Source organism: Sinohyriopsis cumingii, chromosome 12 (assembly GCF_028554795.1).
Source record: "Sinohyriopsis cumingii isolate HCF-2022 chromosome 12, ASM2855479v2, whole genome shotgun sequence".
Lineage (NCBI taxonomy): Eukaryota > Metazoa > Mollusca > Bivalvia > Unionida > Unionidae > Sinohyriopsis > Sinohyriopsis cumingii.
This window is the reverse complement of record NC_142972.1, coordinates 121499530-121512521: the sequence shown is the minus strand read 5'-3', so window position 1 is coordinate 121512521 and position 12992 is coordinate 121499530. Positions and strand designations below refer to the sequence as shown.

The 12992-nt window shown below is 39.1% G+C and overlaps 1 protein-coding gene across 1 annotated transcript in view; it reads right to left on the bottom strand.

Moving 5' to 3' along the window:
* The window catches only part of LOC149787359 (proproteinase E-like), a 62899-nt gene extending 57333 nt beyond the window's left edge, over positions 1-5566 (bottom strand). Inside the window, exon 1 of the mRNA XM_089978374.1 lies at positions 5480-5566. The gene's annotated coding sequence lies outside the window, so the exon portion shown is untranslated. The remainder of the gene's footprint in view (positions 1-5479) is intronic.
* Between the last annotated feature and the right edge of the window lie 7426 nt (positions 5567-12992).

Here is a 12992-nt window from a genome sequence, read left to right as displayed (position 1 = left end):
TATGAAGTACAAAATCAATATTTCGGACTGGATTAGAGTACTGCCCAATCAGAAAGACAGGTATGGCATGTCCAACATTTGGTAAAGTAGACAGACACAGATGCACGGTTGGTCACGAACACAAGTTGTGATTCAAAAAATAATGACGCAAATATGTTATTGTATCTGAAGTAATTAACAATATCCTATAAAAATGTTGAATTGATAAATGCCATCGGTAGGATACTATCATCACTCCCACCTCCATTACATGTTACTATAACCACTATTGCTTCGAGACTACTACATCTACTATCATTAAAAATAAGTTTTTTTTTAATGATACGCGATCGATTCTTACGTAAATAGAAATGTTTTCAAGTTAAAATGTATTAAGACGGAAAAATATTTGCATAATTTTGAACCGTTGGAGAGAGAGAGAGAGAGAGTACTGTGGATATTGCCGTAAAATCTACTAAATTTGTCAACAGGCAGATCTTGAGTGACAGTCTTAAATATTCTCAAATATAGATGTGGATATATCCATGTATCAGTATTGGATTTTACAAGCAATTGATGCATTGACGGATTGTTATATCCAAATTTTATCCAGGCCTCACCCAGAATTACGCATTGTCTTTGTATTAAATAAAAATATACAACTTTAGTCGCACAGAAGAGATCTTGTTTTTTCTAGTAGAGAAATAAGACCCATTCACACGCCATAATACAGCATATTTAACTAGAGCGGTAGTGTATGCGCGCGCGCGTGTGTGTGTGTGTGTGTGTGTGTGTGTGTGTGAGAGAGAGAGAGAGAGAGAGAGAGAGAGAGAGAGATTTGGATTTTTAACGTAGCTTTAACAATTTTTTAGTCATATCACTACGATGGCAGCATATAGTGATGTCTAGCACTGCGGCTTCATGCTGCAGACAAATAGCATTATGTCCCACCTAGTCCCATTATCCTGTCACCGGGCCGACCAGCCCTAGCACTAACATCTTAATGCTAAACGCCAAGCGAGGCAGCCGCTAGTAACATTTGTATGTCGTTGGTATGATTCGGCTGGGGATCGAGCCCGAGACCTCCCGCATCCGAGGCGGACGCTCTAATCACTAGGCCACCGGAGCGGTACCAGAGCGATAGAAATAGCGATGCACGTAAATGATAATTTTCATCTCGTCTGCCCCAAAGTAACCTGCGTGCATTCTTTTTTGCGCATAAATCAAAATAGGGTCCAGAATCGGAGTAATTAACGTAATTTACCTGCCAGACATCTGGTAGTCTCTTTGTTCCTCAGAAATGCCAGATATGCTAAACAATTCACAGATGGGATTATTTCTTAATAGCACATAAAGCTCTTTTTGCGAAACTCTCATCCGTTTTACATCAGATGATAGGGCGCACGCGCAGTAATTAAAAGTCATTAAAGTCGACCAGCGTTCTGGATCGGCGTCTTTGCTCAGATAACTTTAAATTGCATCTGAAAATGTTTTTAATTTTTTTAATTTTTTTGCTTGGTTTACATTATGGAAGAACAGCGATTATGTATGTTTTATCCTGGCAAAAACGCAATTGAGTCACTCGGGTGTGCCGGACTTCTCACCCCTCGAGCTCGGATTTCAAGTTATCTTCGAGATTTGACAAAAGTTGATACTCGAATAAAATATTATGACCCTTTTAATGTAGCAATTAGCAGATGGTTTGATGCACATGATTGTATGACTTCAGTGGTTTCATCGTAATTTACACTCGAATATTCGTTTCACTATATGATTTCTTTAGACTGAGCACATTTCTGGCTGCTTTTTGAACCGAATAGAGAAATTGTATTTAATTACGCAAGATTCAGTCCAAAAAGAATCTTTGATGATCGTAAGGGATTCTTAACGTTAATGTAATGGCAAAAAATGTCTTGTCCCTGATTAAAGGACTTTAACAAACAGTTTTCCATCATCAGACACGTTATTCAGTGAAAGTTTGTTACCTAACAACCAAAGATTGCTCCAGAACAGAGAAATGTTGCACATAAAAGGTTGAAAAGTAAATGAAAAATCTCTCCTGTTCTGGTTACAACATTTACTTACAGTAAAATAGAAGACTTTTCCTTAATATATATGTAGTGTGGTACGTCGATGAAAACAGTGCGATGGCAGCAACAAATGAAAATGACCCGAAACATCAGCAACAACAACCAGATGCTCTGGTTATCTTCCTCCGCATGATTACCACAGCGTTCTAATGCAAAACCTATGCGGTCAGAGTCAAAGTCCAGCAAAAACGTGTACCAAATATTTGAGATTTAGTCTAAAGAAAGATAAATCAAGGTACCTTAAATCTCCTTACGAGTGTAGATTTATGAACTTTCCTTTATCAGAACACGGACAGGGGAAAAAAAAAAAGGAAAAGAGAATTTTGACTTGTATTGAATCAGTTTTGCTACATATTAAGTTGGATTTAAACGGGTGCTGAATAAGAGCTGACCATTCACACGGATATAGACTTTTATTTCAGACAATAAATCGTCCCTTTTTTCTTGGACAGTTCTCAACATGTTAATATCCCAGATATTACAGAAACATCATCTGCTCGTATTCTTCGAAAAGTATCAAGTACTTTTATAAAGGGTGATGAAAGGGATAAGAAAACATCAAAAGCTCTCCGTCAGTTACCCGTTTCCATATGGAAAATTCCATACACTGATTTCAAATATTATACAAATCATATTCATTCCAGGCCAATTCACCCAGAGATTCCCGGTTGACCATCTCTGAATTTCATGAAATTTGTTCCAGGTGTACATCTATATATATAATGGCTACAAGCAAAATTTTAGTGAAAAAATTCAAATTACTGTTGAAGTTATGGCCGAATGAAGTGGAGATTGGTTACATAGCTTTTTTACTTACATATTTCATCGACTTACAACGGAGGCTGTTCAAATGCCTGCAACCTTTTTCTTAAACAGAAATCAGGCTGAATTTTACTGCGCTATATATAGTTGTGCCATGCTGGAACTAAATCTAGCTATATATAGTTGTATCATGGTGAAACTAAATCTATCTAATATCTTCAGTATATGGGAAATTTGAAGATACATGCATCCCTAAATTTGACCTTTTGTTAATTATGGATTTTTTATTTGGATTTTAAGATAGCGCTTAACACAAACATCAGATATGTTTATTTTAAAACCATTCCTTTACCCACAGAGGATTGTACCAAATTAATCCCATCTGAATCAGGTTAATTTTTAAGCTACACCTCCTTTATGGTGTCACAATTTTCGCATTTTGTGACTTGCATCGATTTTGAGCCCCTTGTATAGCTTCCACAGCGTGGAAGTCGACACACTCGACAAAAATGTGTTCCACTGTCGATGGACATTGACAGGGAATGCGCTCTGGTCGAGGTTCATCTGCAGGAGACAGGCATGAATCAGTGTGTGTGTGTGTGTGTGTATGTGTATGTGTGTGTGTGTGCACAATACCACTTCATCGCAGTGTCCTATATGGTGGAAGACACAATCCAGTAGTGGAATCTCATATTACGTAGCTGGACTGTCGAGTTCTCATGCAACATATTTTACCATATATGACAAAGATGCTGCTTTACTTAAGCCGTGAACAAAACTAAGTTTTGTATCTTGAAGTGCAGAATATTTTCTGGAGATGATTGCTGTTATGTAAACGATATTAGTTTTGTTTGAATCAAAATAAGGTATTTCGTTAACCGCAAACTACTTCGTACGCGTGTGCGAGAGTTGCCTCCCCTGGTCCATCCATAATGAGACTAAGTCAGATGTTTAACAATCGAAGTTTGTACATTTCCGGTCACAATTTGACTTGATGGGCCCATTTGGTAATCGTTGTTTTTGTAGGCTACAACAGTTTGAAGTGGTGACCACAATTATTACCAACTTTTACCATCTTGCCCTTGGTCGAGCTTCCATGTCAAGTATACATCATTTGCACTAGAGTCTAAGCAATAGAGCTTTTTCGGCACACAAAATCTTAGGAAAACAAACGCTCCCAACTAAATGAAGTACTTTAAGATAAGGCAGAATATACAGAATTTCAGAAAATAAAAAGTCAGGAAGGTTTTCGAATATACTACCAGATCAAAGTTAAGGATGTTAAAATAGGGTGAAATTTATAATTGAATGAGGCAGTCATCACTTAACATTCATAATTTGTGGAAATATCCGGGTCAGCCCAAACCTTTCAGTTTCCCAGTCCCAGTAATTTTCAGATAGATGGTTGGAATGGAGAATAGCAAGTTGATTCGTTATATTGGAAATGAAACTAGAAGTTTGCAGCAGACATAAACATGGATATTTGTTTCCGATTAAAATCCGAAAAATTGTAAATATAAAGAATTGCACAAAAATGTAAAAGAAGACAAACCCATCCAAATATGGCTTGGATTGCTGATGATATTGGCACTCCAACACATTATTGGCTATATCATGCCAAAGTAATTGAATTAAGTGCCTTTGCCAAAGACGCACGAAAGCAACAGACCTGGCCTGGCCTTGCCGGGTATCGAACCAGAGGTCTTTGGATTATGGGTCTGACGCTCAACAAGTCCTTCCGAATAAACGCAAGCATGAAGCACTAAAAGGTAAAAGACGAACATAAAGAACCGATACACGGTTAGAACGATGAACCCTACTAAGTTAGCGTAAACGTGAAGTATTGCCTTATAAAAGGTAACGATGATAAATGTGAGTGCAGTTTGCAAATTTAGTGGGGCAGCTACCAATTCACATATATAATTTGCTGAAATACCCTTTTGAAACTTGGCTGACAGTTTCCCTCCCAGTTGCTGTCCTGTGGAAGACAGAGAGAACGGTGGGCGTAAATAACTAATTGGTTTGGCTATATGAATGAAAACAAAGTTTGCAACAAAAAGCTACATAACACGGTTTCACCAATAACTTTGGTTAATTAGATATGTAGTTCAACACATCAATCTTTGCTGCGAGTAGATCAATACAAGGCTTACTGGTTTATCAACATTCCAATATTCATTATACAGCTCTGAGTCGTACGTAGTTCGGTAAAATATTGAACGCTATCTTTTATGATAAATACGTGACCACGCTTTATGAACTTCTTTTCCCTACGGCGTAATCAGAAAGCCGACGGCAAGGACGAATTCTGATGTCATCCTAAATCTTGACGTCTCCAGCATACTGTTCACTAAAGAAGAGACATGTTTATTTTTTCAACCATATGCGAAAGGGATAAAAGGTAGCGGTACAAAAACAATTTGAAATTGAGGACAAGCGCCTAATAACAATAAGTCGAGGCAACAAGGAAAAAAATACTGACGTTTGGTATTGCCTTTTATATTCGTTGGATCTAACAAACGAAGGAAAAAAGGTGCTTAAATAATGAAAAGTTATCCATTCACAGATTTAAATTGCAAACAAAAGCAAACAACAAAAATCTTAAACAGTACAAGCTAGATATTTATAATAAAAGGTCAGCTACTTACGTCAGTTATAACATAAAGAGACAGAGACACGCATCCTTTGATACGATATATCCACAATTCTGTAAGCTCCTGTTTCGCGTATGCAATATTAAGTTGTATTGATGGCATCTCGGCACGAAAGTCGCTAGGTTGTACCAAAAATAGCTTAAGTTTGAACAATGTAAAAGAGAACTGCACAAACACTCATGCAGATAAACCCATCCAAATAAATGTAACTTCAAATCCCTGTCCGTATTTAGTAGTGTTTTACGACACCTGATCACATACAAAACTGACTGTGTTGTGCCAACTAAAGGTCAAGTTAAAAAAATCTAAAAGCTGTTCGTTTTTTTAAAAAATGCCGAAAGATAAACCTTCCAAATAAATGTAAACATCGAGTACAAGAAGAAAAAATGAAAAGCTTAAAGATGTTAAAATTCTGTGAAATGTATATAAGAAAAAGTTAATAGTAAACAATATTAAAATCATTAAAACACGATTAAAATTGTTTGTATAAATAACATTATCTTGAAAAGTCCAATATTTTCTTCCCTAGTACGTCCTTGTATAGTTTCCTACAGCATTTCACGTCTAAATACTTCTCACACGGGACGACAAGAAAGTGTTCTACCGTCAAAATACTTGTCTCACGGGACGACAAGAATGTGTTCTACTGTCAAAATATAAAATGTAAAGATGATAAAATTCTGAAAAATGTATCGAAAATATCAAACAAAAATAACACCTGTGAACATTATTAATTTTATTCATGAACATTAACTACAAAGAAATAAAATATAATACGCAAGCATATTAAAATTAGGTAAAACGTGTGTAAAATGTATATTAAATAAAAATTGTTAATACATAGTAAATCAGTGAATTTTTAAAGGGTGGTTAGAATATTGTGGAATAAACCGCATTCTCTTAAATAGTCCAAAATTTCTTGGAGGTAAGTCGTCGTAGCTTCTTTAAGCAGTTCACGTCAAACTGCTTCTGTCTCAGTGGACACTGGTATGGTATGCATTCCGGCAGAGGCTGACATTTAAGATGCCAGAATGACTGACTGACAGTCTTTTAATTACGGTAGTCATCGTCCATCCGGGCATGTGCGACCCGGTAATCCCACAACGTGGGATCTTAAGTTATTCTCACCGGGGGGAATCAGTGCCTCACCCCGTGCGCTTTAATGTGAGTACCGTTCACTCGTCAGTTTGGTACAGATGGAGCAACGGAGGAAAAGAAAAGAAGAGAGACCCCAAGACTCCACAGGCGACGATCCACATTAATTGGTATTAATTTTGCCCCTTGTTCAAAACGTCAATTTTTGTCGTCTTGCCTGAATTTTGAATCAGTGCTTATTGGCTCTCTGTGCTCTGTATGGTTCTCTAACCTTATTTTGACATCTGCGTCCCGTCGATGTGCTGAGCTGTAACTGCCATAAGTGACATGGCTTTATTTTGACATGTGCGTCCCGTCGATGTATTGAGCTGTAAATGCTATAATTGACATGGCTTTATTTTGACATGTGCGTCTCGTCGATGTATTGAGCTGTAACTGCTATAATTGACATGGCTTTATTTCGACATCTGCGTCCCGTCGGTGTGTTGAGCTGTAAATGCTATAATTTATAAGGCTTTTAAATTGATTGTTACCAATAGTGTCTCCTCGTGAGACTGGGATGATGGTTTTGGATTTTAACCACCTTTGTCTGCGTATTCTGTGCAAAGAGAGATTCTATGCGACGAATCTCCAGAGCTGTCAATTGAGGGGAGGAAGGTTTACGCAAGTCTTTATACCACTGATGCAACACTGCTTTTTTCCGATATGAGACCCCAAACGTCATCCAGATACTCGTCCAATTGTTCTTCTTGGCTCATCATCAGACATGTTTCGTGTTGAATTTGACTGTGATGATCGTTTTGACATCCATAGCAATGTTTCTTGGTCAACCCTGTAATTGTTTCTGCCAGGTGTTTAGCAAAACGGGAGACTAAATGTTGTTCTTGTTCTGGCCATCTGGAAAATACCATGGCATCTTCGTCTTTTTCTTTTGGTTCTGCTTCCAAGACTCACCCCATTCCATTTCCAAAGAGGCTCCGCCATTCAAAGAGGGATAAGTGTCTCCCACAGCTTCTAATAGTATAGAATTACTTCTCTCAAATTGTTGACTTCTAGAATATTGTCGAATTTGGTATACAAGATGACGATCACCGTCTGGGGTAGAGCTGTAGAAAACTGACGTTCCACACGAATCTGGCCGGATTTTATAGGGTGGAAATGACCCTCGTCGCTGCCTTGGTCAGGAATGAAATCAATAGCCCACAAAGCGTAACCTCCTGCATAATCGTCGTACGAAAGGCTGTAACTGGTGTTGGTCCCTAACTGTCCGGTGGCTTCCGGTTGCTTCGTACATGGACAAGTACGATCTCAAGTAATTCGTCTCTGCAGACTTAGGTTCGAATGGTCTGGTACACAAAGTCTTGCCATCGAGACTGACTTTGAAAGAAGAAAGGATTTTTTTCATTCTCGGAGGCTCCGTTGAAGGCTGCATTGCTAACGAAACGAATGATTAAACGTTTGGGTAACTGTCTTTGGAACAGATGGTCTTCGATCATGGATCGCTGTCCCTTGGGTACGGTGAAGGTTGTCACCTCTACTCGTCATATCGGATACTTGGCGGTCGTTCTGCTCAAAGTGTGACTGATGTCGCTTTCCACTTTAGGTACACATCCATGCGACGCACATAGAGTTTGACGTCCTCGATTTTGATTTTGTAATTGGGATCATCAGGCATCAAATGGAAAGCGGTACTGCTTCTATTCAGTCTTAGGTGGACATCGACTCCGTTCAGCATATATTTTTCTAGCAACCACACTCCCTAATGCAAGCAGTCCATCAATTCTAAACTGCGGTTGGGTGGTGTGATTTTGCTTCGACGGTCTTTAAATCCCACATTTTATTCCGATATTGTGTGAACTTGTCATTTGTGTCAGGTTTCCATACCATGCAATCATCCAGATGGGTCTCTTTGGCTTCTTTTCCGTACGTCAAGAGATTTTCTATGTACGCTGGATAAGGGTAAGTATCCATGCTGCTGCTGACCTGTTTGTTATTCAAGTACAAATCCACTGAGCTGAACAAGGAATGCATGAAATTGTTGACGGGAGCTACTTTATCGTCGTCCTCTGGATTGGTATTCTCTACCGTTTCGATCACTTTGACTTTCAGGCACAAGTGATTGCTATTCAGATCGATGTAATATTCGGGCTGTCCTTTCATTTCAAATTCGATGGGGGCTGAGGTCGTCAAAGAGGAGATGGGATGAAATTCAACCCAATGGGATTCTTTCATAATCAGCATAGTGGGTGGTATGGCAAACAGATCCAGTTCCAACTTGGAACATTCGCAAGACTCTCGGTGCGTCATTTTTCTGTTTAATAATCCAAAATGTCTAATTCTATGACGGTTCTTCTTTTCTTGGTCTTTCTAGCTCTGTGTGTGTGAAGTCGTCCGGAGGGGTGTCTTCATCGTCTCTTTCTGCCTTGTCCTTGCAGTGGTGTCAGGGAAGCAGGAATGCCTGACTGGGTAGCTTCCATTGCATTTATAGGAGTTTCTCGTCGGCCCTGTGTCTTCTCAAGTTTGAAGCAAGACATTTTTGCCTGCTCTCAGGAAAGCTTCTTTGGGATTTTGTTTGCGGATGATGACATTTTGGAGAAACTCAGATTTAAGCATATCTCCTAAACCATGTCCTCGCTGTCGAGTGACTCCTCGGTACACGGGATACATGACTTACAAGTCGTTAGAGAATCGTTTTCAAAAATGAAGTTTCACTGAGACTTTTCCTTTGGAGAATGGGATATTTTGTCTCAGATCTCTTTTTATACCAGTGTTGACACTGTCGAAATACGAATTACTGACGGGCAGATAGTGTCAGAATCCGCATTGAAAGAAATGACTCGCAGTAACAGTGTGGATGTGTGTCCCACCACGCCGTACTCCACAGAGTAAACAAAGATCAGTTTTAATCCTTGGTTCAGTTCTACAGGGTGAGGAAAAACTTTGATAAATTCAGGTTGTTTGTGATGGGTTGTATGAGTGGACCCTTGATCATCTTGCGATCTCCACCCAAAATGTCAAACAATTCAGGACAAAATATAATGGACAACGTTTTGGCATCCGAAAATTTCAGGCGACGAGCCACTTTATGATACTCGATGGTGACACTTCGTTTCGTTTTGTCCAAGGCTTTGCAAAACAACGCATTGAATTTAGAAGCAATAGTGTCCACCAGATGTTGACAGTTAAAATAATAACCTGTAGGAATTTTACATATAGATGTACCGTAGAGTATCGGGTGACACTGGTCGTTTCACAGAGGAATCTACAGTTTCGTTTTCATTCAAGTATTGTTACACTTGGTCGTTCAGAACTTCAACCTCAAACGTGTTTTGATTTTCAGTGATGATTTTGATGTGTGTATGTGAATTATTTCGACCAAAGCCACTTCCAAATAGGTAATTTGGCCGTAAAACTGCACAAAGTATTATGGGGAAACACATCCAGAGTTCTGCTGTCCGAGGGGTCATTTGAAGTCAGATGAGTGTCCAAAAGAGGATTATCGTTGTTTTGGTGATGACTGTTAGGAGGGTGACTGACGTTGGCCGCAAGACTCCCGTTGTTACCATTAGAGTATTTCAGGGAAGGATTGGGGTGAAGGTAACCAATGCAAGTGCTCAGTGAAATGGTCCACAATTGTTTGTCTCCTTGTTGCAAATTCAAATTGGCAATGGCACTAGCGATCACACAATATACCACAACGATTTGACAGATCTGCGTTTCACTCCACTCCACACCCACAAGGGTTGCTTTTGTAGATCTTGCAAAGAAGAACTCGGAGAAGGAGTGGTTACTGTTGCTGTTGAGGATGTGTTGAAGGGCATGATGGTCACTTCTTTTTATAGTCGATGACTCGCGAAGCGTCGATCGATTCAAGAATCAAAACTGGGAGGATATCCTTTCCAACGTACTTTGACTTCTTTGACACGTCATTTTCCCACTTTACGGGTTCTTTGGTCGAGAATGCTTTCCATGTCGTACACTTTGTCTTCTTGTTTGGTCACTCGCTGTAACTCGGACCAGTAGAACATTCCATTTAGCACTTCCCCATTCATGTCTTCAAATTTATAGACGGCAGGATGGCGGATACGTACTCATCCAGTGGCACGAAACAATTCGGTGGTCCAGTTAGATAAGTAACCTTTGTCGAAAGTGCGTTTGGTTTTGCCAATTCGTACCCAATCTCCGGTAGTCAACACTCCAGCTTTCTTGGGGACAGCCACAGTCGGGGACGTACCAAACAGGCGCTCAAAGACGGTCACTTTGTTGTCCGGAGTCACTTCTTCGGGGGCACATCTGATGCTTCGATGGTAAGATTGGTTGTACGCTTTGACCAGGTGAGGTAAGACGGCGATGTACTTGAGAGTGTGTTGATGTGTAAAATATTTCCACATGCGTTATTTCAAGGTGAGTTGAAAACGTTCTACTATGCTGCCTTTGGTTTCGGGATTCTCGGTGGTGAAAAAATGAATGTCTCGTTTCTTTAATCGAATCTTAATCTACGGTCCAGATGTCAGACGAAGTTTGAGGAAGAGTATTAGACCCGTGAGATGCACCCTATGTTAACTGAATGGTGTTAACAAAACAAACAAAAATATAACAAACAAAAAACAACAACAACAACAAAAAGAGGATCTTTTTAGGGACACTCGTATGTCTGGAAAAGATGCATATTCTCTCTTGCCTAAAATGTTTTTTAGTCGGTTGTAGAGTACAACGGTTGTTGAGGTCAGGGGCCAGTACCGTAACGTCACCCCTGTTAAATTCCTATTGTCCCTAGACAGTCCCAATACATTGTCACTATACATTCCCTATGTTAAATTTTCCTTGTCCGTCGAGTATCCCACCCATGCTAAATTCCCCTTGTCCGTAGGGTACAAACGATCAAATTTAACATTGAAGTCCCATTGTTTTGGGTTTCCTCATTCACTACTGATGGAGCTATCAACCGTCTTCTTCACCGACCAATCAGCTCGGCCTGCTGAATTATGTTCGATTACCATGAAATCACGCAGAAAACATATACATAGATGACCTTATGAATCCAAGAATGAACCCCGACTGGCGTAGACGTAGACTGCTCTGAACATCTTAAACGAATATAGGCAAACTAGGCAGCCGCCTAGGGCGCTGATTTCAGGGGGCGCATTTTTAAAATTTTTTTTTTATTGTTTATAAATTTTGAAACTGATATTTTCCGGGGGGGGGGGGCGCCAGAATCTAACCTTGCCTAGGGCGCCAGATAGTATGGCCGGGTTTGGCGCCGGCCATGCGAGTAGTGCTTCCACATACAAAAGGCCTTTCATAGGGTCATCAAAACCAAAACTGCATTAAGGTTTTTCAGTTTTGTCTTCCAAATCTAGACTCGACTCCGACTTAATTTTGATTGATTCAGCCCACCATCTAAAATATTAATTAGGTCAGTTTGAACTATCTACAATGATTACGTCGAAAGCATGTGGCTAAAACATAATTGACATGACAGGGAAAACTTTATTTGGTGTGACTGGACATGTCTTTTCTTAACTTGGCCTCGAACGGACAGTGTTTAAAGAGTGTGCTGTGCGCACACTTTTAAAATAGTAGAACATGACTGCATTGCGAACGGCTAAAATTCAAATATCAGTCAATTAATCAGATTTGCCATCGATCGTCGACTTGACCAGTGGTTGTCTTGCGTCGACAGTGTAGTTCTTTTATCTGAACTCAATAAGTAGACTTCATTATCACCTGAGAAAAACTCTGATTTTTTTCTTCAGGGAATATGGTTTATATTACAAATTTCATGAATTTTATATATCATTTTGCCTTTTTTTTAAATCTTGACTTTATTTTTAATATTGTAGTACTTCGTGTTGACACTGATTTGGAAGGGCTTGTCTTCCTAAAGGTTTTGGGAAATTTTTCATGTTTATATATTTAGAACTTTACTTTTGATTTACATCATAGTCATTTTTGTGCTGATGTACCCTTAAAACTGATGCATACATTCATATCTCTCTCACACTCAGCTACAATAAATATTTGCTCCTAGGTTTGTATTACTCTGGCCAGCAAATAAACTTACAGATACAACAGCCTATTTGAAGAAACGAAATTATGTTTGCGCTGGCAAATTAGTCTAGTGGTTCAGTATTATTGTTAATGTTATTTATACTCATATCGACCTGTTTTTTTTTTCTAGTGGCAAATGTTTTTCCTCATCGACATAAATTTTATTATGGTCATATATTCATTCCTAAACAATGCAACTCAAAAAGATTGCCTCCTTACAAAACTTGAAATGTATTAGAGAGCAATTAAGGTGGAATTTACTAAGCATACTCAAACTCTTTCACAGCTATGAACTTTATTCGATAACACTTCGCACAATAATCGCAGTTCAGTTGTAATTTATTTACATTCTGTAAAGAGA